Genomic DNA, 23,202 nt, shown 5'->3' with positions numbered 1-23,202 from the left:
GAGACCGAGATGACGGAAGGAGAGAGCGGGAGGAGAAAAAGCGGGCCTCACAGCACTTGCGTAAGTCAGCTACAAAGCCTGTTTTGCAATATACGGTGCCAAGACGAGTATATGGACTATTTGGAATAGTTTTCTGCATTAAATGTTCATTAGATAAGTAATATACTTCAGTGATTCCCAAACTGGGATACACAAATTTACATAGGGGGTTGTTTTAGTAGTTCAAGTTCAAACTGGCAAATGTTTGTCTGCACAACCTGTGCAGTGTTAATAAGGTGAGGCGCAGCCCCACAAGCAGGCAGTTTGGTAAATTGGTTAACTGATGTCTGAAACTGTTTTTCCTCTGAAAATGTCTCTTATGAATCCAGGGTGAGATGATTAGAAATGATGGAGGTCCATCTTCTCTGCAGGTCCAGGCTCAGACCATTGTTACTCCTCTATTTGAGCTTCAGATGCGTCTCCTTTCAGTGCGTGTGGCCACGCACTGAAAGAAGGTGTCAACGCCGTTTCATCTGAAAAATGACAGAAGTTTTCCTGATAACTGATATCGCATCCTGAGACCTGAGGATGTCCTAAAATTACACCGTACAGCTGGCATATTGATAAATTCGTACTTGCCAGCGGCACAGAAAGTGAAAGCTCACCAATTCCAACATGGTTAGGTTTTGGGGCAGTGGTAAATTTGTGGACTGGTGGAGCAGTGTGTGCACATCTCACACATTAACTGACATTTTTATGAGTTCCAATTTTCAAATGAGAAAAGGGAGACTTGATTGTTTCCTGAGTTTTGTCTACCATCATCCAAATGAACTTCATGGTCCCACAGGGGAGACATTTACCAGCTCACATCTCAGAGCACTCAGAAAAAAATTAGCTGATGTGTTTGGTAGAAGCTGGACTCGTCTGTGGTTAAACTACTCCATGCCTCTCTCCTCCCTCTTTACCGTTTGCACCAGTGGGAAGGACTGAGATGGGAAGTTGTGCCCCACTGCGCAGCTCACCAATTTGCAAAATGGGCTCAAAATCCACACTTGGTGAGGAGGACCTGATTTGCGCTGGATTTGCTCCTTGCCGCCCGCGAGTCACGAATATAGAGCCCAGTATGTTTAACCTAAGCCCACACAATTGTTATACCAGTATTTCATGCCTTTATTGAACATTAACCATTAAACATTCAAAGTACTGGCAGAGAAAGTCAGACAATATAAGACAATAGTGGACAAAATAAGAACTGGACAAAATAAGAACTGAACAGAACTGCCTCAGTTATGGAATATTTTTATGACGTCGTGGGTGAATTGCTCTCTTCATGCCATGAGATGGATTTGCTTCCAACTGACAGCCTTGGCCATATTCTTATAGAGTATAGTGCTTACTTTGGCATAATATTAGAAATTAATCACCATCTACCCCTGTAAATCAGACAATCTGATATAACATGATATAGCAGACATAATATTTACTATAGCTGCAGATTAATTGTAATTTAAAACAAGCTATGGATTTTTTTTGAAAAACATCAATACAGTATTGTAGAATGTTTATATTATTCTTCAGGGGCTTTTTTGCTTGGTGTCCTGATATGTTTATTTTGTACTTCACTGCCACCATGTTTAATAGCCATAGTACTGCTGAACAGTGTCAAAGTGTGAACTTCTTGTTTTTTTCTTTTTAAAGGGCCAACACCAAGAGAAGACGAGCCAGATGAGGAGTCATTTTTTCCTTTTAATTGGTCCAGTCTTCTATTGTTTCATGTTATTACTGTTTATTACTGTTTCATGTTTGTTTGTGCTTTTATAGTTCATATTTTTTTCAGTTCACTCCACTGACTTTGTTTGAACTGTTTTACTTTTAGAATAAAAATAAATAAAAATTGTTGTCCTCTACTGTCACCAGTTGTTTCTTGAGTTTGATAATTTCTTCAGTTCTTCAGTAGGTTTCTTCGTCATTGATGCAGCATCTTAGACCCCCTGATGTGTCCCAACAAGATGCAACCACTGACAAGCCGGCATTCACACTCTGTCTGAGGGTAACTTAATGGCATATAGCCACAAATTCATACCAGTTCGGATTTATTCTATTCGTTTATATTTGACATAAAACATTGTAATGGTTTAATTGTGACTCATGAGGTGTGCAGGTTAGACAAGGTCATAGAATGTGTTCCAGTTATGGCTGAAACTAAGAGCTAATTGTCTTTAATTTGGATGAGTTGGCCAGCTGTTGATATGTAGCATCATGGCTAGGCAAGTGTTAACACCCAAGTGCCATTATTCAGTGTGGTATGTGGACCAAATTCTTAGTGTGGGCCAGAATACAAATGTACAATGGCCCAAATCAGGTCGAGGTTTTGGTAATTTGGTATGCTTTTGGGTTTACATCTGGCAATGTGATGGCTTCTTTTTGGCCCACTTTGGCTATCAACAGTGGACCGCCCAAGTGCCATCATTCCATACGAAATGTGGGCCGGATGAACGTGGAATGTGGCCCAGATATGGGCCAGAAAGAAGATGTACAGTGGCCCATGTCTGGTGGAGTGCTGGGTCATTTAGTATGCTTCTGGTTTACATCTGGCAATGTGATGGCTTGGTTTTGGCCAACTTGTGGCAAACAAGAGTGGACCGCCCTAGTGCCATCATACCAAATGGAATGTGGGCCAGATGAACGTGTCAAGTTTGGGCCAGAAAGAAGATGTACAGTGGCCCATGTCTGGTTGAGTGCTGGGTCATTTGGTATGCTTCTGGTTTACATCTGGCAATGTGATGGCTTGGTTTCGGCCCACTTGTGGCAAACAAGAGTGGACCGCCCAAGTGCCATCATTCCAGACGGAATGTGGGCCAGATGAACGTGCCAGGTTTGGGCCAGATATGGGCCAGAAAGAAGATGTACAGTGGCCCATGTCTGGTTGAGTGCTGGGTCATTTGGTATGCTTCTGGTTTACATCCGGCAACGTGATGGCTTGGTTTTGGCCCACTTGTGGCAAACAAGAGTGGACCGCCCAAGTGCCATCATTCCAAACGGAATGTGGGCCAGATGAACGTGCCAGGTTTGGGCCAGATATGGGCCAGAAAGAAGATGTACAGTGGCCCATGTCTGGTTGAGTGCTGGGTCATTTGGTATGCTTCTGGTTTACATCCGGCAATGTGATGGCTTGGTTTTGGCCCACTTGTGGCAAACAAGAGTGGACCGCCCAAGTGCCATCATTCCAAACGGAATGTGGGCCAGATATGGGCCAGAAGAATTTTGCTATCTGGGTTTAATATGCTGATTTGAATCTGATTCACACACACACACACCTACATACACAAACTCACACGCTCACACCCATACATACACACACACGCACGTACACACATATTGCATTTTTCATTGCATATAGCTCACCTATATTGTTTTGGTAGGATAGTTAATAAATATTTTCATTTAGACCAATCCATGGTCTTGTGCATTTTCTGTGTGTGAGAATTGAGGTCAATTTCAACTGAGAATTCTAGACTTCCAGATATCAGACTGACCAATTATATCTCAATTCGAGTCTCCTTGAGATTCTTACTTAAATTGATAATTTTCCTCAGGTAAACTGAAGTGGTGCCCCTTTATTTTAACAAGTGCAAATATAATCACTTCAGTGGTTATGCTACAATTGTCATGGAAGGCTTATTGTTGTGCCCTTGTCAAGAGGTATTATGAAATTATGAATTCCCTTTTTTTTTTAATCTGAACCTCTCCTCATCAGTCAGAAGTGCGTGTGTGGGCGTATTGGTTTCTATGTTGGGTTTTTTGGTTTTGTTTTGTAGGGGGGAGTGTGGGATTGAGTATGGGGTGGGAGATATGATTGTTTTCTTTTTGTTATTGCTAATCCATTAATAAAAATAATACGAAAAAAGTCATTGGGAGTGTAATTTACATCGATCAATCAGGTTTCATCCCAAATCGTTATAGCTCTGATAATATTAGGCGACTGATCAATTTACAGTATTTAGCATATGACTCCACCCATCCAACAATTGCTTTGTCACTAGACGATGCTAGGCATTTGACTGTGTAGAGTGGAGTTATCTTTTTGAAACACTCAGAAGATTTGGTTTAGGACAAAATTTTATAACATGGATCAAAACCTTATATGATACCCCCTATGCCCGTGTTTTAACAAATGGTCTTATATCTAATCCATTCCAACTGTATAGGTCCACGAGACAGGGCTGTCCCTTGAGTCCATGCTTGTTCGTGCTTGCCTTGGAGCCTTTAGCACAGAAATTGAGGAACCATTTAGATATACACGGGATCATAGTGGGCAGTGTACATCACAAATTTTTACTGTATGTAGATGACATGTTAGTGCTACTAACGCAACCAGAAAAATCCATACCCACATTATTAAACTGTATTGAGGAGTTCATGCTATTATCTGGATATCGCATTAATTGGGACAAGTCTGAGGCCATGCCTATATCAGGTTACTGCCCATACCCTCTTCCACCAGTGGAAATTTCGCTGGGCTTTGAAAGGCATCAAATATTTGGGCATTCAAATAACTCCAGCTTATAAAGATATAGTCTGAGAGAAAAATCAACTCATTGCTTCAGAAAATGAAATCAGACTTTAGTAGGTGGACTAAAATCCATCTTTCACTCTGGGGGAAAAATAAACTCCATTAAAATGATGACTGCACCTGTGATCTATTAAATGGTATCTCAACTTCCTCTGAATATCCCAGAGTCCCACTTTAAGAATCTTGACACTCTCATTTTAGACTTTCTCTGGGGTAGGGAAACTACAGGCCCACACAAAGAGAGGGGGATTCTCACTTCCTAGTTTTAGATGGTACTGCTGGGCTTTTAATATGAAGCACATAAGGACATGGCTACCTAGTGACAAGGTAGAAGATAGGCCAAGTTGGTTCCAAATAGAGGCTGAAGCTAGTGGAGGGCTATCCCCTTGGTCTGAGTTGTTTGGCACAAAACTACCATTACAGAATGATAACCCCATTATTGCCAACATTAAATTAATGTGGCATAAACTACATAAAGCAGGCCGTTGGGACTTCTTCAGATACCCTCATGCACCTCTATGGAATAATAAGCGAATTCTAATTGGAGAAAAAACAGTTAACTGGACTATTTGTAAAAAGACAGGGAAAATCTATATTTTACATTTATTCGACAGCAATACCAAACAGTTCTTAAGTTTTAACCAAGTAATGGATAGATATAAATTGCCACATAATCAGTACTGGAGGTCTGTCCACATACGAAGTGCCCTGGCTAAATGGTTAGGAGGCCAGCTTACCTGCCCTATGGGTAGCCCAATTGAAGAGCTGCTGACTAAATCAAGCTCAGGGGCATTACCTGTAAGATCAACAATCTGTTATAGGAACAACTAAGTGACCCTTTAGTCAAGAAACACTGGGCAGGGGATATGGAGGTGGACATATCCTCCTGAGGATTGGGAATCATGTTGAAAGAATATCAACACAATGTACAAAGAAATGGGTAATAGGTTAATTCAACTAAAAATAATACACAGATGGCATCGGACACCAGAACAACATCACAAATGCAACGTGATACCAGCAGACTCTTGATGGAAATGCGGTGGAAATGGTGCCTCTATACTCCATATTCTCTGGACATGTCCCGCATTTAAAGATTGGTTAAACAACATCCAGCAGATTATATTTGAAGTCCTGCACAAAAGTTTCAAAGTTTCAAAAAGTTTCATCTGTAAAACTGTCTAAGTTGGGATTGACCATGGAGCTTCAGGACAATGACTTTTCATATTTTGAAAAAAGGTGGATTATTTTGGCTCTCACAACAGCTGTTCCGATACGTGGACGACACATAGGTCAAGATCAGAATCTATGAGGTGCAAACTTTCACCGAACACATCAACTCTGTGGACAACAACATCAAGTTCACCAGAGAGGATGTAAAGGACAATATTTTGCCCTTTTTGGATTGTGGGGTCTGCATAGAAGAGGACAGAAGTCTGAGTGTTGGGGTATACAGGAAACCAACAAACATGGACCAGTACCTGCTTTTTGACTCTCACCATCAACTGGAGCACAAGCTAGGAGTCATGAGGACCGTGCAACACAGGGCTGACAAGTTACCCACAAGTACCCAAGGCCAGGAAAAAGAACACAAACACCTGAAAGGGGCACTGAAAACTTGTGGATATCCTGACAGGACCTTTGTGAAGGCTCACACAAGATCCAGAAAGGAGAACAACCCAGTGAAGACAGAAGAGAAGGAGAGCAGGCGCAACAACATAGTGATCCCGTATGTGTCTGGAGTGTCTGAAAAACTGAGGAGGATTTTCAACAAACACCAGATCCCTGTCTTTTTTAAGCCAAATAACACCCTCAGGCAAAGACTGGTCCACCCAAAAGACCCCACACCACACAGCCAGAAGAGCAACCTGGTGTATGCAGTTAAATGCAGTGAGGAATGCTCAGATCTCTACATAGGGGAAACCAAACAGTCACTTAACAAGTGCATGGCTCAACACAGGAGAGCCAATTCCTCAGGACAGGATTCAGCAGTCTTCCTTCACCTTAAGGAAGAGGGACACTCATTTCAGGACACCAATATTCAGATTTTGGACAGGGAGGACAAATGGTTTAAGAGAGGAGTGAAAGAAGCCATCCATGTCAGAGTAGAGAAGCCATCTCTGAATGTGGGGGGGGGGGTGTCTGCGACATCATCTTTCGCCAATTTACAATCAGGTCCTTTCAAAACTCCCCAAAAGAACTACTCAGCAGATTCACTCATCCTAATGACCACCATTAGCATACGAGGGCTTAGTGACATCTGTGCATTTCAACGACACCCACCGATACTCCCAAAGAACATCGTTGAGTAGTCAGACGGGTCTTGGTAATGGTTGTTGGAACAATAATAGCCCTGACCACACTTCACAGAGGTTTAACAGCTGAGGCAACACCAACCACCACCAGAACTGAAGAAGCCTCTTGGATGAGAGGTGAAACATCTTCAAGGAACTTTCTTAAAGTCCAGTGGATTGATTGAAACAACTTTGGACACCTGACAATGGCTGTATCATCGGAGAACTTCTGGAGGTGACAGCTCCCAAAGTTGTAGTGGAAGTCGGATTTGTACAGGGTGAAGAGAAAGGGGGAGAGCACTGTCCCCTGTGGGGCCCCAGTACTGCTGACTACCACATCAGACACACAGTCCTGAAGTCTCACGTACTGTGGTCTGTTGGTGAGGTAGTCGATGGTCCAAGCAGCCAGGTGACAGTCTACTCCCGCTCCTTCGAGCTCCACCCTGAGCAGAGAAGGCTGGATTGTGTTGAAAGCACTGGAGAAGTCAAAGGACATGACCCTCACAGTGCTGCCGATGTTCTCCAGGTGAGTCAGCGATCTGTGCAGCAGATAGAAGACTGCATCGTCCACTCCAATGTTCGGTTGGTATGCGAACTGCAGTGGATCCAGATGTTGGCTCACCTGGGGATGGAGGTTCTTGAGGACGATCCTCTCCATGGTCTTCATCAAATGCGAAGTGAGAGCCACAGGTCTGAAGTGGTTAGGATCCCTGGGGTTTCCTGGTCTTTAAGACAGGAACCAGGCAGGAAGTCTTCCATAACACTGGAACCCTCTTCAGACTCAGGTTAAAGATGTGCAGCAGCACCTGACAGAGCTGGTCTGCACAGTCTCTAAGGAGGCTGGAGCTGATTCCATCAGGACCTTCGACCTTTCTGGTCTTGATCTTTTAAAGCTCACTTCTCACCTGATCAGCTGCTATGGAGAGGCCGGGGGTGGTGGAGGAGGGTGACGGGGGAGGGGTGATGGTGGTGGTGAGGGATGAGATGAAGAAGGGTGATGGGGCTGTATGTGGAGTCTGGACGTGGTGGAGGATGGGGAGAGGAGGAGGGGTGGTGGTGGTGGTGGTATAGAACTGAGGTGTGAAGAAGGAGCTGGCTGGTCAGTGCTTTGATGAGAGGGGGAGAAGTAGGAGTAGAATCAAATCTGTTAAAGGACAGATTCAGCTCGTTGGCCCACTCCCGGTCTCCTGCTGCAGCTCCCCTCTCATGGTCTCTGCTGTAACCAGAGATGGATCTCAGGTCTCTCCAGACCTCCCTTGTGTTATTGTTCTCCAGGTGAGATTCCATCTTGGTCCTGTAGCTGGCCTTGTCTGCCTTGATCTTCTTCTTTATCTCCTTCTGCACCCTGCTCAGCACCTCTTTTTCCCCAGATCCAAAAACCCTCCTCTTCTCCTTCAGCAGGACCTTCTGTCATGACTCTCGTCCTGCCTGGTCAGGTTTTTGTCTGCTGCCTTATTTTATTATGTGCCATGCCAGGCTTTGTTTGGTGCCATGTTCCTGTTGTCTATGCTGTGCTTTGGTCCATCTCTCTCTCTCTCTCTCTCTCTCTCTCTCTCGCTCTCCTAAGTAGGTCAGAGTGGCTTCAGCTTCAGCTGAGGCCACTCTCCTCATCAAGGGTGCAGCTCTGGCTGAGCAGCTGTCTCCGATTCATCATCACACATCTCTGACAATAAAAAGCCGGTTCAGACACTCATTCGATGCCGGATTGTTATATGACTACCAAGTTAGTGACTCTCCAGCCGACCAAGTCAAGTTTCGCTATTTTTGCCTAGAACTCTGAGGTCAGATTTGAATTCTCTGAACAGTAAACCTCTTCTACCTTTGTCTTCTACTACAGTTCATTCTGCTCAGCACAACGGATTCCTAGATCACCCCTCAGCCATCCACAGCCAGAACCCAGCCGAGATTCACCACCAGGAGGGGACCACAGCCGAGACCAAAGCCCAGAACCACAGCCAAGTGAAGTCTACAGCCAAGACCAAACCTCCACAGCTAAGTGAAGTCTACAGCCAAGACCAAACCTCCACAGCTAAGTGAAGTCTACAGCCAAGACCAAACCTAGAACCTCAGCCAAGAGAATTCAACAGCCAAGTCCAAGCCTAGAACCTCAGCCAAAAGAGATCCACAGCCAAAACCAAGAACCCAGAGTCTCCGCCAAGAGAAAACCACAGCCAAGCCCAAACCAAGAATCACAGCCAAGAGAAGACCACAGCCGAAGACCAACCTCAAACCCCAGCCATAAAGAAATCTTCACCCCATCACCACCACGACCCAAGCCCTGCGCCCCAGACAACCCAACCTCCACAAACCACTCCCTTCCTCACAATAAAATCCCTAAACTCTCTCCCTCTGTAGACCTGAGTTCTTGCACCGGTTTCCAACCACCGTTCGTGACAGAACAATCCGGCCAACATGGAAGCGGAGAACTCAGGTCCAGAGGAACCAACCCCCGCCCAGGTCTTTCAGGCAGTGTCCGCCCATGGTCACCTTTTAGGACAACACAGTAGAACCCTGAGGAATCTAGTGGAAGCGGGGAACCAGGTATCAGCCCAACTCCAGTCCCTGTCAGACCAGATGACTCAGGTGACCACAGCTCCCACGGTATTGGAACAACATGGCCAAGCGCTTCAGGAACTTGGAGCAACGAGTCGACTTCTGAACGATCAGTTTGGAAACATGACGGCACAGTTGCTCCAGATTACCTCCGCTCTTGCACAGCTCTCCAACCCGCAGCCTCCTCCAGTCCCTCCGCCGAACCCACCTTCGCCCAGCAATGAAGATGCCGCCTTAGCCCCGAATTGGTTCCCGGAACCCAAGATACCCGACCCAGCTCGCTACGCAGGAGACCAGGGAGCCTGCGGAGATTTCCTGATGCAGGTATCATTAGTTTTTAGCGCACAGCCTCAGAGGTACCGCACTGACGAACAGAAGATCTCTTACACCTTGAGCCTATTGACCGGTTCGGCGCTTCGGTGGGGATCGGCTGTTTGGCAGAACAAGAGACCCGCCTGCGCTTCATACTCTGCATTCACCAAAGAGATGAAACGCGCATTTGACCATCCAGTTCGTGGAGCGGATGCCATGAAGAGGCTGGGCAACTTATTACAGGGAGGACAAAGTGTGGCCACCTATGCCGTGGAGTTCAGGACTTTAGCGGCGGAGGTGGACTGGAATGACTCTGCTCTCCGGTACCAGTTTCTTCGCGGGCTTAACGAGGAATTAAAAGACGAATTGGCCCGCCGAGAAGAAGCGGCGGATCTGAACATACTCATAGACCAAGCTATCATCCTGGACAATAGGCTGCGAGAACGGAGGAGAGAAAAAAGACTTACCCACCTCCAGGCGTCTCGTCCTTCCCTCGCTGTTCAACCTTGTCTCAGTCCACGACCTAGGGATTCCAGCCCGGCGGTATCCTCTCCTCCACAACCACGAGCAAGCTCTTCGACCAAGTCCTTTCCGGTAGGGGGAGAGGAGCCCATGCAGCTCGGACGAGCCCACCTCTCTCCCGAAGAACGAGCTGAGCGCCTGAAGCGGGGAGCATGCTTTTACTGCGGTGAGAGGGGTCACCTAGTGGCCGCATGCCCATCCCGGCCGGGAAAAGACCCGGCTCACCTCGGTCTGGGGAGATCCGGGTGAGCCAGACGTCCGTCTCCCCCCCTCTGACACACCTCCAGGTTTCATCCTCTCTTCAATGGAAGGGGCATCAGATTCCAGTGGAAGCACTTATTGACTCTGGAGCTGAGGGAAACTTTATTGATGTATCCATAGTCAGACGATTGTCTTTACCTACTGTACCAATTAAAACCCCTCTATGTGCATTAGCATTCAACGGACGTCGTTTAGCCCAGGTCAGTGACCAAACCATTTCGGTTACCCTCAGGACCTCAGGTAACCATGTGGAAACGCTCTCGTTTTTTGTGATATCTGGTTTGAATTCACCAGTGGTCCTAGGGTATCCTTGGTTAAGTATGCATAACCCCCAGATAGACTGGAGATTAGGGAAGATTTTATCTTGGAGTACAGACTGTTATGCAACATGCCTGGTGTCAGCTCAGACCCCCGGCGGTCCAGAACCAAGAACTCTGGCTGTTAACCCCGATCTAACCTCCGTACCTTCAGAGTATCATGACCTAGCGAACGTTTTTAATAAAGACCGGGCCATGTCTCTACCTCCTCACAGGCCTTACGACTGTGCGATAGATCTGGTGGAGGGCGCTCCTCTACCAAGTGGCAGGTTATATAACCTTTCAAAGCCGGAGAAATCGGCAATGGAGACTTATATCAGGGAGTCACTGGCAGCCGGGTTGATTCGCCCGTCCACTTCTCCAGTCGGGGCGGGTACCTTTTTTGTAGGAAAGAAAGATGGCGGACTCCGGCCGTGCGTCGATTACAAGAAACTGAACGACATCACGGTTCGCAACAAATATTCGTTGCCGCTAATTGACTCCGCTTTCACTCCCTTACACGGCGCCACAATCTTCTCTAAATTAGACCTGAGAAACGCTTATCACCTGGTACGGATACGGGAGGGGGACGAGTGGAAGACAGCATTTAACACTCCGTTTGGCCATTTTGAATATTGTGTCATGCCTTTTGGATTGACGAACGCTCCGGCTGTCTTCCAACACCTTGTGAACGACGTTTTGAGGGACTTCTTGAACCGGTGCGTATTCGTTTACCTCGATGACATCCTGATCTTCTCCCGCGGCCTGGGGGAGCACCGGCGGCACGTGAGGGCGGTCCTCGAGCGATTGCTCGGGAACCGGCTTTTCGTTAAAGCTGAGAAGTGTGTGTTTCACGTGTCGTCGGTGGCCTTCCTGGGTTACATCATTGCCGCGGGGGAGGTCAGGATGGATCCAGCCAAGGTTGCGGCGGTGGTTGATTGGCCGGAGCCCAGGGATCGCAAACAGCTTCAGCGGTTCCTGGGCTTCGCCAACTTCTACCGCCGCTTCATCCAAAACTACAGTCAAATCGCGTCCCCTCTCACCGCGCTCACGTCCAATACCCGTCCGTTCGTTTGGTCCCCTGCTGCTAATCATGCATTTGTTACATTGAAGTCTAAATTTGTCTCCTCTCCTATTCTTGTCCAGCCAGATCCCACTCAACAGTTCATCGTGGAGGTCGACGCCTCAGACACCGGAGTAGGAGCGGTGTTGTCCCAGCGTGCAGGTGGAGATGGGAAGCTACACCCCTGTGCGTTCTTCTCTCGAAAGCTCTCCCCAGCGGAGAGAAACTATGACGTTGGCAACCGGGAGCTGTTGGCCGTTAAAATGGCACTGGAGGAGTGGCGGCACTGGCTGGAGGGAGCAGAGGTGCCGTTTATGGTATGGACAGACCACAAAAACCTCCAGTATCTGCGGTCCGCCAAGAGACTAAACCCGAGGCAGGCCAGGTGGACTCTGTTTTTTGACCGGTTCCAGTTCACCCTAGCCTATCGTCCAGGTTCCAGCAATGGAAAACCCGATGCCTTGTCCCGTATCTCCTCCAAGGAGGTTTATCCAAAGGAGCCAGAACCCATTCTGTCTCCTTGTCACCTGGCTTGCCTCACGTGGAATATTGAGTCTGTGGTCAAGAGAGCTCAGCAAGACCAAGTGTTTCCCGAAGCCGGTCCTCCAGGAACCTTGTTTGTCCCTGAAGCAGCTCGGTCGGAGGTTCTGCAGTGGGGCCACTCCAGCCAGTTTGCCTGCCACCCAGGGGAGTTTAGGACTCTGTCGAACCTGAAGCGGCGGTTCTGGTGGCCTTCTATGGCGAGAGACTGTCATCACTTCGTGGCAGCTTGCTCCGTCTGTGCCCAAAATAAGACTTCCACCGCGTCTGCTCCTGGTCACCTTCATCCTTTGATCATTCCACGGCGGCCCTGGTCGCATATCGCTTTGGACTTCGTCACTGGATTACCTCCATCCCACGGTCAGTCTGTCATATTGTCTATTATTGATCGATTCTCTAAGTTTGCTCATTTGGTTCCTCTGCCGAAACTTCCCTCGGCCAGAGAAACCGCTGATTTGTTGGTTCACCATGTCTTCCGTGCCCATGGCCTCCCGCGAGACATAGTGTCGGACCGAGGGCCACAGTTTACATCGGCGGTCTGGAGGTCTTTTTGTTCTGCCCTCGGGGCCACGGTCAGTTTATCTTCTGGTTTTCACCCCCAGAGTAATGGCCAGACGGAGCGGCTGAACCAGTCTATGGAAGCGGCCCTTAGATGTGTGTCATCAAAGGATCCGGGTTCTTGGAGCAAACAACTCCCCTGGGTGGAGTACGCCCATAACACCCTCCCCAGTGCCGCTACAGGTCTCTCCCCGTTCCAGTGCGTCTATGGTTACCAACCTCCCGTGTTTCCGGATCAGGAGAAGGCTATTGAGGTACCCTCCGTCAGGTCCCATCTCCGCCGGTGTGCACGCACCTGGAGACGGGCACGTGCCGCCCTGCTCCGTTCGTCCCGACGCACCCAGGATCAGGCTAATCGTCATCGGTCTGAGGCGCCGATCTACGCCCCTGGTCAGAAGGTCTGGTTGAAGACCCAACATCTTCCCCTTCGTGCCTGTCCCAAGAAGTTGTCTCCTCGGTTCATTGGTCCCTTTACTGTCTCCAAGATCATAAATCCTGTCGCCGTCCGTCTTACCTTACCTCGGTCTATGAAAATCCACCCCACGTTCCATGTGTCCCAGCTCAAACCGGTTCAAGAAGCCTCGCTGGCTCCTCCCGTGCCGGACCCCCCGCCTCCTCGCATGCTGGACGGCGATCCCGTGTACACTGTGTCTCGTTTGCTGGATGTCCGCCGTCGGGGCCGGGGTCTGCAATATCTAGTTGACTGGGAGGGTTATGGCCCGGAGGAACGGATGTGGGTTCCCAGGTCCCGCATCCTGGACCCCTCCCTCATTCGGGATTTCCGTCGCGCCCACCCTGGCAGGCCCGGTGGGGCGCCAAGGGGCGCCCGTTGAGGGGGGGGTACTGTCATGACTCTCGTCCTGCCTGGTCAGGTTTTTGTCTGCTGCCTTATTTTATTATGTGCCATGCCAGGCTTTGTTTGGTGCCATGTTCCTGTTGTCTATGCTGTGCTTTGGTCCATCTCTCTCTCTCTCTCTCTCTCTCTCTCTCTCGCTCTCCTAAGTAGGTCAGAGTGGCTTCAGCTTCAGCTGAGGCCACTCTCCTCATCAAGGGTGCAGCTCTGGCTGAGCAGCTGTCTCCGATTCATCATCACACATCTCTGACAATAAAAAGCCGGTTCAGACACTCATTCGATGCCGGATTGTTATATGACTACCAAGTTAGTGACTCTCCAGCCGACCAAGTCAAGTTTCGCTATTTTTGCCTAGAACTCTGAGGTCAGATTTGAATTCTCTGAACAGTAAACCTCTTCTACCTTTGTCTTCTACTACAGTTCATTCTGCTCAGCACAACGGATTCCTAGATCACCCCTCAGCCATCCACAGCCAGAACCCAGCCGAGATTCACCACCAGGAGGGGACCACAGCCGAGACCAAAGCCCAGAACCACAGCCAAGTGAAGTCTACAGCCAAGACCAAACCTCCACAGCTAAGTGAAGTCTACAGCCAAGACCAAACCTCCACAGCTAAGTGAAGTCTACAGCCAAGACCAAACCTAGAACCTCAGCCAAGAGAATTCAACAGCCAAGTCCAAGCCTAGAACCTCAGCCAAAAGAGATCCACAGCCAAAACCAAGAACCCAGAGTCTCCGCCAAGAGAAAACCACAGCCAAGCCCAAACCAAGAATCACAGCCAAGAGAAGACCACAGCCGAAGACCAACCTCAAACCCCAGCCATAAAGAAATCTTCACCCCATCACCACCACGACCCAAGCCCTGCGCCCCAGACAACCCAACCTCCACAAACCACTCCCTTCCTCACAATAAAATCCCTAAACTCTCTCCCTCTGTAGACCTGAGTTCTTGCACCGGTTTCCAACCACCGTTCGTGACACCTTCAGTTCTGCGGTTTGCGGTAAGAGAAACACCGTACTTTCCTGGTCGGTACATACAGTGCCTTGTGAAAATATTCGGCCCCCTTGAACTTTTCAACCTTTCGCCACATTTCAGGCTTCAAACATAAAGATATAAAATTTTATTTTTTTGTCAAGAATCAACAACAATTGGGACACAATCGTGAAGTGAAATGAAATTTATTGGATATTTTATACTTTTTTAACAAATAAAAAACTGAAAAGTGGGGTGTGCAATATTATTCGGCCTCTTTACTTTCAGTGCAGCAAACTCACTCCAGAAGTTCAGTGAGGATCTCTAAATGATCCAATGTTGTCCTAAATGACTGATGATTATAAATAGAATCCACCTGTGTGTAATCAAGTCTCCGTGAAAATAAATGCACCTGCTCTGTGATAGTTTCAGGGTTCTGTTTAAAGTGCAGAGAGCATCTTTAAGACCAAGGAACACACCAGGCAGGTCCGAGATACTGTTGTGGAGAAGTTTAAAGCTGGATTTGGATACAAAAAAGATTTCCCAAGCTTTAAACATCTCAAGGAGCTCTGTGCAAGCAATCATATTGAAATGGAAGGAGTATCAGACCACTGCAAATCTACCAAGACCCGGCCGTCCCTCTAAACTTTCACCTGGAACAAGGAGAAGACTGATCAGAGATGCAGCCAAGAGGCCGATGATCACTCTGGATGAACTGCAGAGACCTACAGCTGAGGTGGGAGAGTCTGTCCATAGGACAACAATCAGTCGTACACTGCACAAATCTGGCCTTTATGGAAGAGTGGCAAGAAGAAAGCCATTTCTCAAAGACATCCATAAAAAATCTCGTTTAAAGTTTGCCACAAGCCACCTGGGAGACACACCAAACATGTGGAAGAAGGTGCTCTGGTCAGATGAAACCAAAATCAAACTTTTTGGCCACAATGCAAAACGATATGTTTGGCATAAAAGCAACACAGCTCATCACCCTGAACACACCATCCCCACTGTCAAACATGGTGGTGGCAGCCTCATGGTTTGGGCCTGTTTTTCTTCATCAGGGACAGGGAAGATGGTTAAAATTGATGGGAAGATGAATGGAGCCAAATACAGGACCATTCTGGAAGAAAACCTGTTGGAGTCTGCGAAAGACCTGAGACTGGGACGGAGATTTATCTTCCAACAGGACAATGATCCAAAACATGAAGCCAAATCTACAATGGAATGGTTCACAAATAAACGTATCCAGGAGTTAGAATGGCCAAGTCAAAGTCCAGACCTGAATCCAATCGAGAATCTGTGGGCAGAGCTGAAGACTGCTGTTCACAAACGCTTTCCATCCAACCTCACTGAGCTCGAACTGTTTTGCAAGGAAGAATGGGCAAGAATTTCAGTCTCTCGATGTGCAAAACTGATAGAGACATACCCCAAGTGACTTGAAGCTGTAATTGCAGCAAAAGGTGGCGCTACAAAGTATTAATGCAAGGGGACCGAATAATACTGCACGCCCCACTTTTCAGGTTTTTATTTGTTAAAAAAAGTTTAAAATATCCAATAAATTTCATTTCACTTCACGATTGTGTCCCAATTGTTGTTGATTCTTGACAAAAAATTAAAATTTTATATCTTTATGTTTGAAGCCTGAAATGTGGCGAAAGGTTGAAAAGTTCAAGGGGGCCGAATACTTTCGCAAGGCACTGTAGTCTGTGAAGTCCATATTTGTACTTCTTTTTTGGGGCATTTTTAGGCTTTAATATATATGACAATGGAGAGTGACAGGAAATGTGGGGAGAAGAGCAAATGGCCATGGGATGGACTTGAGCCCAAGACTGCTGCCTTGAGCACTATAGTCCAGGTTTAATATCGTCACACACAGGCATCAAAACTATGAATGAATACATATGGGACTATGTCTGTTCAACTGGCTTTTCTCAATGTGTAAATAAACTGAGTGACAGATTTAATCACCCCCTTGACCTTGTTCTGACATAGGGCATAGAAACTGAACCTCTCTCGATGCACTGAGCCCTTCTCTCATTTACCTATGTATTTACAATATATACCGTTATTGCATTGCATTCACTCTGTTTCCTCATGTCCTATGTCTGAGTGTGCCTGGTCCCAGAACTGGATGCTTCTGATCTATGGTTGCTGTCCCACCAACAAAAAACTGTGAAATAAGTCAAAATATGTTTTATATTTTAGATTCTTCAGAATAGCCCTTTGCTTTGATTACTGATTTGCACACTCTTGGCATTTTCTCTATCAGCTTCATGAGGTACAGTGATCCCTCATTTATTGCAGGGGTTACGTTCCAGACCCCCCCTGCAATCGGCGAAAATCCACGAAGTCGCAACTTTATTTTATTATTTATATATATATATTAAGGTTTTATAAATCCTGTCCACACTCTTATAAACCTTTCCCACACCATTATTAACCTTTCTCGCACTCTTATAAAGACCTCCTATGCTCTCAAACTTTTTCTACACTATTTAACAATATGTAAGTTTTGTGTGGGTACTCACCAGTCAATGTACAACTTAAATGATGAAGATCGTTGCAGACCAAGCCTGCTCCTTTTAGTAGGTAGGTTGCAATGCGTGTGTGTGTGTGTGTATGCGGCGTGTGTCTATGTGTGTGCATGCGGTGTGTGTATGTGTATACATGGGCGTGTGTGACGTAGGAGAACGCGCTTGCAGTATGACGCTGAAGCTGCAGCAGGGCGGTGTGTTCCGTGCAGCATCAGCAGATCCAAGTGTGTCCTGGAGAAGCTGCATACGCCACAGTACTGCAGAGTTCTAATGAAGTGTCACGTTCTCCACCACAGAATTGGTCCGGACTCTTAATACAACTTGTTACCAACAATGAGCCACGCTAAGCTAAGGGAGCTAGCGGTTACCCGAGGCTGCACAATTACGGTTCGAAAGCTGACAAAACTGGGCCGGTAACAATATGACGAATCATGATGAATTAGTTGTACAGTACTGATAATGATGAGATGAATGTATTGCTGAGTGAGAATAAACAAAGTGACATGCAGAACTCATGCTAGATACATGGGAGATGGAGGGGACTGATGCTACGCTACGCATAGGTCATTACAATGGGACCCACCTGGTTAAATAAAGGCTAAATTTAAAAAAATAATAAATAAATGCATTTGATTTCGATTTAATATTCTTTTAATATATTTTAATTATTATTAAAACATATTTTAAATATTATTAGGCTAGAAATGCTTATTTTATTTTAAAAAATAATGTATATAAATATATATATACTGCAAAATCCCGCGATATAGCAAAAATCCCACGACACCAAACACAATTTAAAAATCCGTGATACAGTGAGTGTCATGAATGAGGAGATATGAACCCATGCAGCAGGCGACAGACAGGCAGGATGAATTATAAGGATTTATTAAACAATAATTTTGATATTACCATAAAAATCACTCCAAGGGAGGAACAAGGGATAAAACCAGGAAGGGGGGCAAAACTAAACTAAACAAAACTAAAGGCGACGGCTTAAGGCCGCGAGGAAAACTAAACTAATATAACTGGGAGAGGGGAAACTCACAACGTGTCCAGGAGGGGAGTCGGGAGACCAGGCGGAGAACAGAACTGAGGGCGATGGCGGCAGAGATGGTGTGAGGACTGAGCAACAGGCGGAAGCGCACAGAGTCCAGGCGACGGAGTGAGTGTGACTGGGTGCAGCGTGCAGCGGGGTGGCAGACGAGGTGATCCATTAAAACAAGAGCTGTGATGTGGCAGACAAGGTGATCCAATAATCCAAGAACTGTATGCTCACGGCAGGGAGTGATGGGTCTCAGGCCAGAGTCTTGCACTGGGTCGGGTACCCGCGGGTACCCAACGGGTACCCGCAAAAACAGCTGATTTGCGGGTGGTTTTTAAAAACTTTTTTTTTTCTCGGGTTCGGGTCTGGGTGGGAAAAATAGCTTGCGGGTCGGGTCGTGGGTTGTAGATTGACTCATGAGAATCATTATACAATAATAATAAATAAATAAAAACTTAAGTTGGAAGCTGTTTGTAAAGCTGTGACGTGATCCATCTGCTGCGACTGCAGCTTGCACCGCGTCTCTTCTGCATCCATTTCCGGGTTACCAAAACAACAAAAATGGCGGAGGACGTGAGTATAAAGCTGCAGAGCGGAGAGTACACATTAGCCGAAAATTCATCCTCGAGAGCTAAGTCTAAAGTTTGGGAGCATTTTGGTGTTATCATAGATGTAGAAAATAATCAAGTCGCTGGGTTCGCTGCCTGTAAAAAGTGCAGTAAAGTGTTGTCTTACGATAGCCGCAAAGTGGGAACTTCATCATTGAAGAAACACTCGGAGTCGAGCTGCTCTGGAAATGCCGCTGCTGCAAAACCAATCGATCACTTCTTCACAAAAAAAGGTGAACTTAAAGCACCAAGAAAGCAAGATAAAGAGACTGTTACAAAACTAGCAGTAAAGTTTGTATGCAGGGACATCAGATCTTTCGAAACGGTGTGTGGGGACGGCTTCACGGAATTAGCACAGGGACTAATTGACGTTGGTGTGCGGGCTGGCCGTGTCGATGCAACGCAGCTGTTACCAGATCCAACAACTGTATCTCGCAGAGTGAGTAAATGTGCTGAAGAAATTCGCCAAAGCATCATTCCTGAGCTGAAAGAACAGTTAAGTGAGTTTAACGGAGCAGTCACTTTGGACATGTGGACTGATGACTATAGAAAAATAGGCTACATCTGTCACACACTACACTATATCAACAGCAACTGGGAGCTGGTGGAACGAGTGCTTTCTACGTCGGAGTGGGACAGTACGCTACGTAAAACGGCTGAAAACATCAAACCAGCAGTCATCCAAGCCCTGAGAAGATACAACATTGAGGAGTTCTTCTCCAAACTTGTGTACGTTACAGACAGGGGTTCAAACATAGTGGCAGCCCTTCGCACAGTCACAAGACTAAGCTGTGCTGCACATGTGCTAAACACTGTACTGTACACTACCATTGGGAAACCAGATGAGGGGGATGTGTTTGGAGAGGAGGTTTCTGCACTTATCAATGGATCAAAGTCACTGGTGACCTACTTTCAGCACACAAGTCTCCAGACGCGGCTGAAAAAAAACACTGAAGGCATCAGTGGAAACGCGCTGGAATTCAATCCATACTATGCTGGAGTCGATCAGCTGTCAGTATGAGGACGTTCGTTCCTTGCTGCTGGAAAGAGGGGAAGAGGGTCGTCTTAATCACTTGCCTGAAGAAACATTGCATGCAATGGTGATATTTCTTGAGAAGTTCAAGGAGGCTACCAAGGCACTGGAGGCATCCAAAACTCCATCCCTTCACCTCACTGCTGTGTGGTTTGACCACCTGAAACGCCACCTGCAACCATCCTCCACTGATAACCAAACATTTTCCTCTCTGAAGGGAAAATGCCTCAAAATCCTGCTCGACAAGTATGAGGTCCATCTCCTGCATAAGCTGGCCATGTTTCTGCATCCAAAGCTGAAAAGTCTTAAACTTCTTGCAGATGAACATGAAGTGGCAACAGTGCACCACGAAGTGCGACGTCTTCTTAAAGGTGAAAATTAATGTATTTTTCACAGTGTATTTATTTGTGTGTGGATACTGGTAGCCTAATTTGTATATATTATGTATGTATCACTTTGGATTTTCATGTTTTTTTTTCCATTTGCCTTTGTTTTGTGCTTAGTATTATAAAGTTGCATAGCCATAATATTGCTCCCTCTATTATACCACTTTAGACTTAAAAGACAAGCGTGGATCGCCTGAACACTGTGTCACTGCTTGTGTCCCACCACCTGAGAAGAAATCCCGAGCAAGGATGGAGGCATTATCTGATGTCGAAGATTCTACTTCTAGCGATGATTCCAGCACCCAGGATGAAGTGACCAAATACATCAACTTCAAGACAAAGAAGGTGGATAATTTCGACATTCTCAACTGGTGGAAGGAGCATGCATCAGTCTTCCCAGATTTGGCACACATTGCTCATTCGATCTTGTCAATTCCAGCTTCAAGTGCAGCAAGTGAGCGAGACTTTTCCACAGCTGGATTTGTGATCCAAGAGCGCAGAAGCCAGTTGAAACCAGGGACAGTGGATGACATTCTTTATCTGCATAGCAATTTAAAGAGACACTGAGTCGGAAGTTTGTTTCAAAGTGGCAAGGATGTTGACTGCAACACTGCATTAGTTTGTTGGCTGCAGTGCATCCTACTCTCACTCATGCCATGGTTGTCACTAAAAAAAAAAAAAAAAAGAGTATTTTTTACATTTGGTTTATCTTTTTTCTTGCACGTGTTTTGATGTTTACAGTGGTGGATTAGTTACTTTCCTGCCAGAATGTTCACCTTTGGGTCTATATTTGTTTATTAATCCATGCTATTTTGCTCTCAGGCAATCTATTGGCCAGTCACTTTAGGTTCTAATATGTTGCAGTATAACAGTGGCTACAGAGATGTTACTGAGAATGTTAAGACTGTTAATTTGTTTTAATATTGGAATATCTGGTCTGAAAATTCTCAAAGTGGAATGTTTTTCAGGTGCCTACTAGTCACAGTTTTGTGGCATGAACCAGATCTACCTCAGTTTATGAACAGTATTTTATGTGTTGTGTCACTGTACTGGTTTACTTGCACTGATTTATTTTTGTATTAGCCAGCCTGGCTGTAATGACACAGAGACGTGCTTTTTGTTTACCTCTTTTGTTTTAATTTTTGAGCTGGACTTAAAATTTGACTTTGATTGTCCATAAGGGCAGTTAAAAAACAGTATTCTGTCAGTAGCCCATACTGCCTTAAATAAATTGATGTGATGCATTCATTCAGTTATGAATTTTTGTTTTTGTATATGATTGTTAAAGTAGATGGCTTAATAATTGAGCTCAAACGAATCTTTTCAGTTAGTTGAGCAAACTACAGAAAACTATCTTGGTCATTATTTACTCTCTGAGGATCGCGTCCGCTATTTTGCGACAGTCATTGGCTCAGCTGTTGAAACGCGTTTCACCATCTAATAACACAATTTGTGATTGGACGAGAGCATCAAACGGTCTGCCACCGTCTAACAAGCGCCACTTCCAAAACAGTTAATAGCTATTTATATATTTGAGAAATAAGTGGATAAAACGTACAACTATCACTTTGTAATGTTCCTGAAGTGTTCAAACATTACACAGTGTTTCCCTGATGGATTACTTTTCTCCTCGATGGATTCTAAAACATGTCACGGCTCGTAACTGCTGAACGCCGCTCAAGTCTGGACAGAAAGTAAGTCTATTACACACGTAAAGTTCCCTCTAAGAGATTAAAAGTTTAAAAGCATTAAACGTAACAAACGAGTGGTTTTACAGTTGTATGGGAGAACAACACGCAGGGTTGATGATTCATGACTGAAGTCAGGCTTTTATTGGAAGAGCTGCTTCATTCAGGTGCGTTGTTTACTCACTGGCACCTTAACTGTGGCGATATGCTGTTCAGTATTCAGACAATATGACCCAAAATGATTATTTTAAATACGGGTTACGGGTCGGGCTGCGGGTCCTGTTTTAACGGGTCGGATCGGGTCGCGGTACTAATCGGGCTGATGCGCGGGTTTGCGGGTCGGTTGCGGGTTTGTACGTCCCCGGGTCGGGTCGGGGCGGATCTTGAAAATTGGACCCGTGCAGGACTCTGTCTCAGGCAGGAACATGATGCAGGAATATGGCAGGCATGTGGCGGATATGAGGCATTGACGCAGCAGAGTAGTGAGGGACACGCCAGGCTTTATGCTGAGCTGATTGATTGTTCATCGTTCTCAGCTGTCTCTCTCCCCAGCTGCTCCTAATTGACTGAATCAGCACTGGCACAGGAGGAGTGTGACAGTGAGGGCCCGAAAATTGAGGCGCGATATGACTACCACTGTAGTCACCTGAAATGGTTTTCACCTCACAGCTGTGCCTTGTCAAGGTTAATTTGTGGAATTTCTTGCCTTCTTAATGGGGTAGGGGTTCATCAGCTGTGTTGTGCAGTAGTCAGGTTGGCACACAGTTGACAGCCTGATTTGACAGCTGTTAGAATCCATATTATGTTGCCATAATATGGATTCCAATGAGCTAAGTAAAGAGAAACGACAGTCCATCATTACTTTCAGAAGTGAAAGTCAGTCCAGAAAATTGCAGAAACTTTGAATGTATCCCCAAGTGCAGTCACAAAAACCATCAAGCACTAACTGGCAAACTGGCCCAGGAAAGGAACATTAAGAGTCACTTCTGCTGCTGAGAATACATTCATCCAAGTCACCAGCCTCAGTAATCGCAAGTTAATAGCACCTCAGACTAGAGCCCAGATAAATGCCACCCAGTGTTCTAGTAGCAGACATCTCTATATCAACTGTTCAGAGGAGACTGCGCAAATC

General features: G+C 46.1%; 1 protein-coding gene and 1 long non-coding RNA gene across 3 annotated transcripts in view; one reads left to right on the top strand and one right to left on the bottom strand.

The window, feature by feature from the left end:
• Positions 1-23,202, top strand: part of nbr1b (NBR1 autophagy cargo receptor b) — a 609,335-nt gene that overhangs the window by 526,114 nt on the left and 60,019 nt on the right. The gene's annotated exons all lie outside the window — the stretch shown is intronic.
• Positions 1,126-14,976, bottom strand: LOC127531612 (uncharacterized). Of its 2 annotated transcripts, XR_007938744.1 has the most exons (3): positions 14,571-14,853; positions 14,372-14,445; positions 1,126-8,904 (listed from the first exon to the last, which is right to left on the bottom strand). It is a non-coding gene; the product is annotated as an uncharacterized LOC127531612 (long non-coding RNA). The 2 variants fall into 2 exon arrangements; XR_007938743.1 differs by lacking the exon at positions 14,372-14,445 and having other exon boundaries at positions 14,571-14,976.

The sequence above is a fragment of the Acanthochromis polyacanthus genome, chromosome 21, assembly GCF_021347895.1.
Source record: "Acanthochromis polyacanthus isolate Apoly-LR-REF ecotype Palm Island chromosome 21, KAUST_Apoly_ChrSc, whole genome shotgun sequence".
NCBI classification, from domain to species: Eukaryota; Metazoa; Chordata; class Actinopteri; family Pomacentridae; genus Acanthochromis; species Acanthochromis polyacanthus.
The sequence above is the reverse complement of the archived record's forward strand: the minus strand, read 5'-3'. Positions and strand labels throughout refer to the sequence as shown.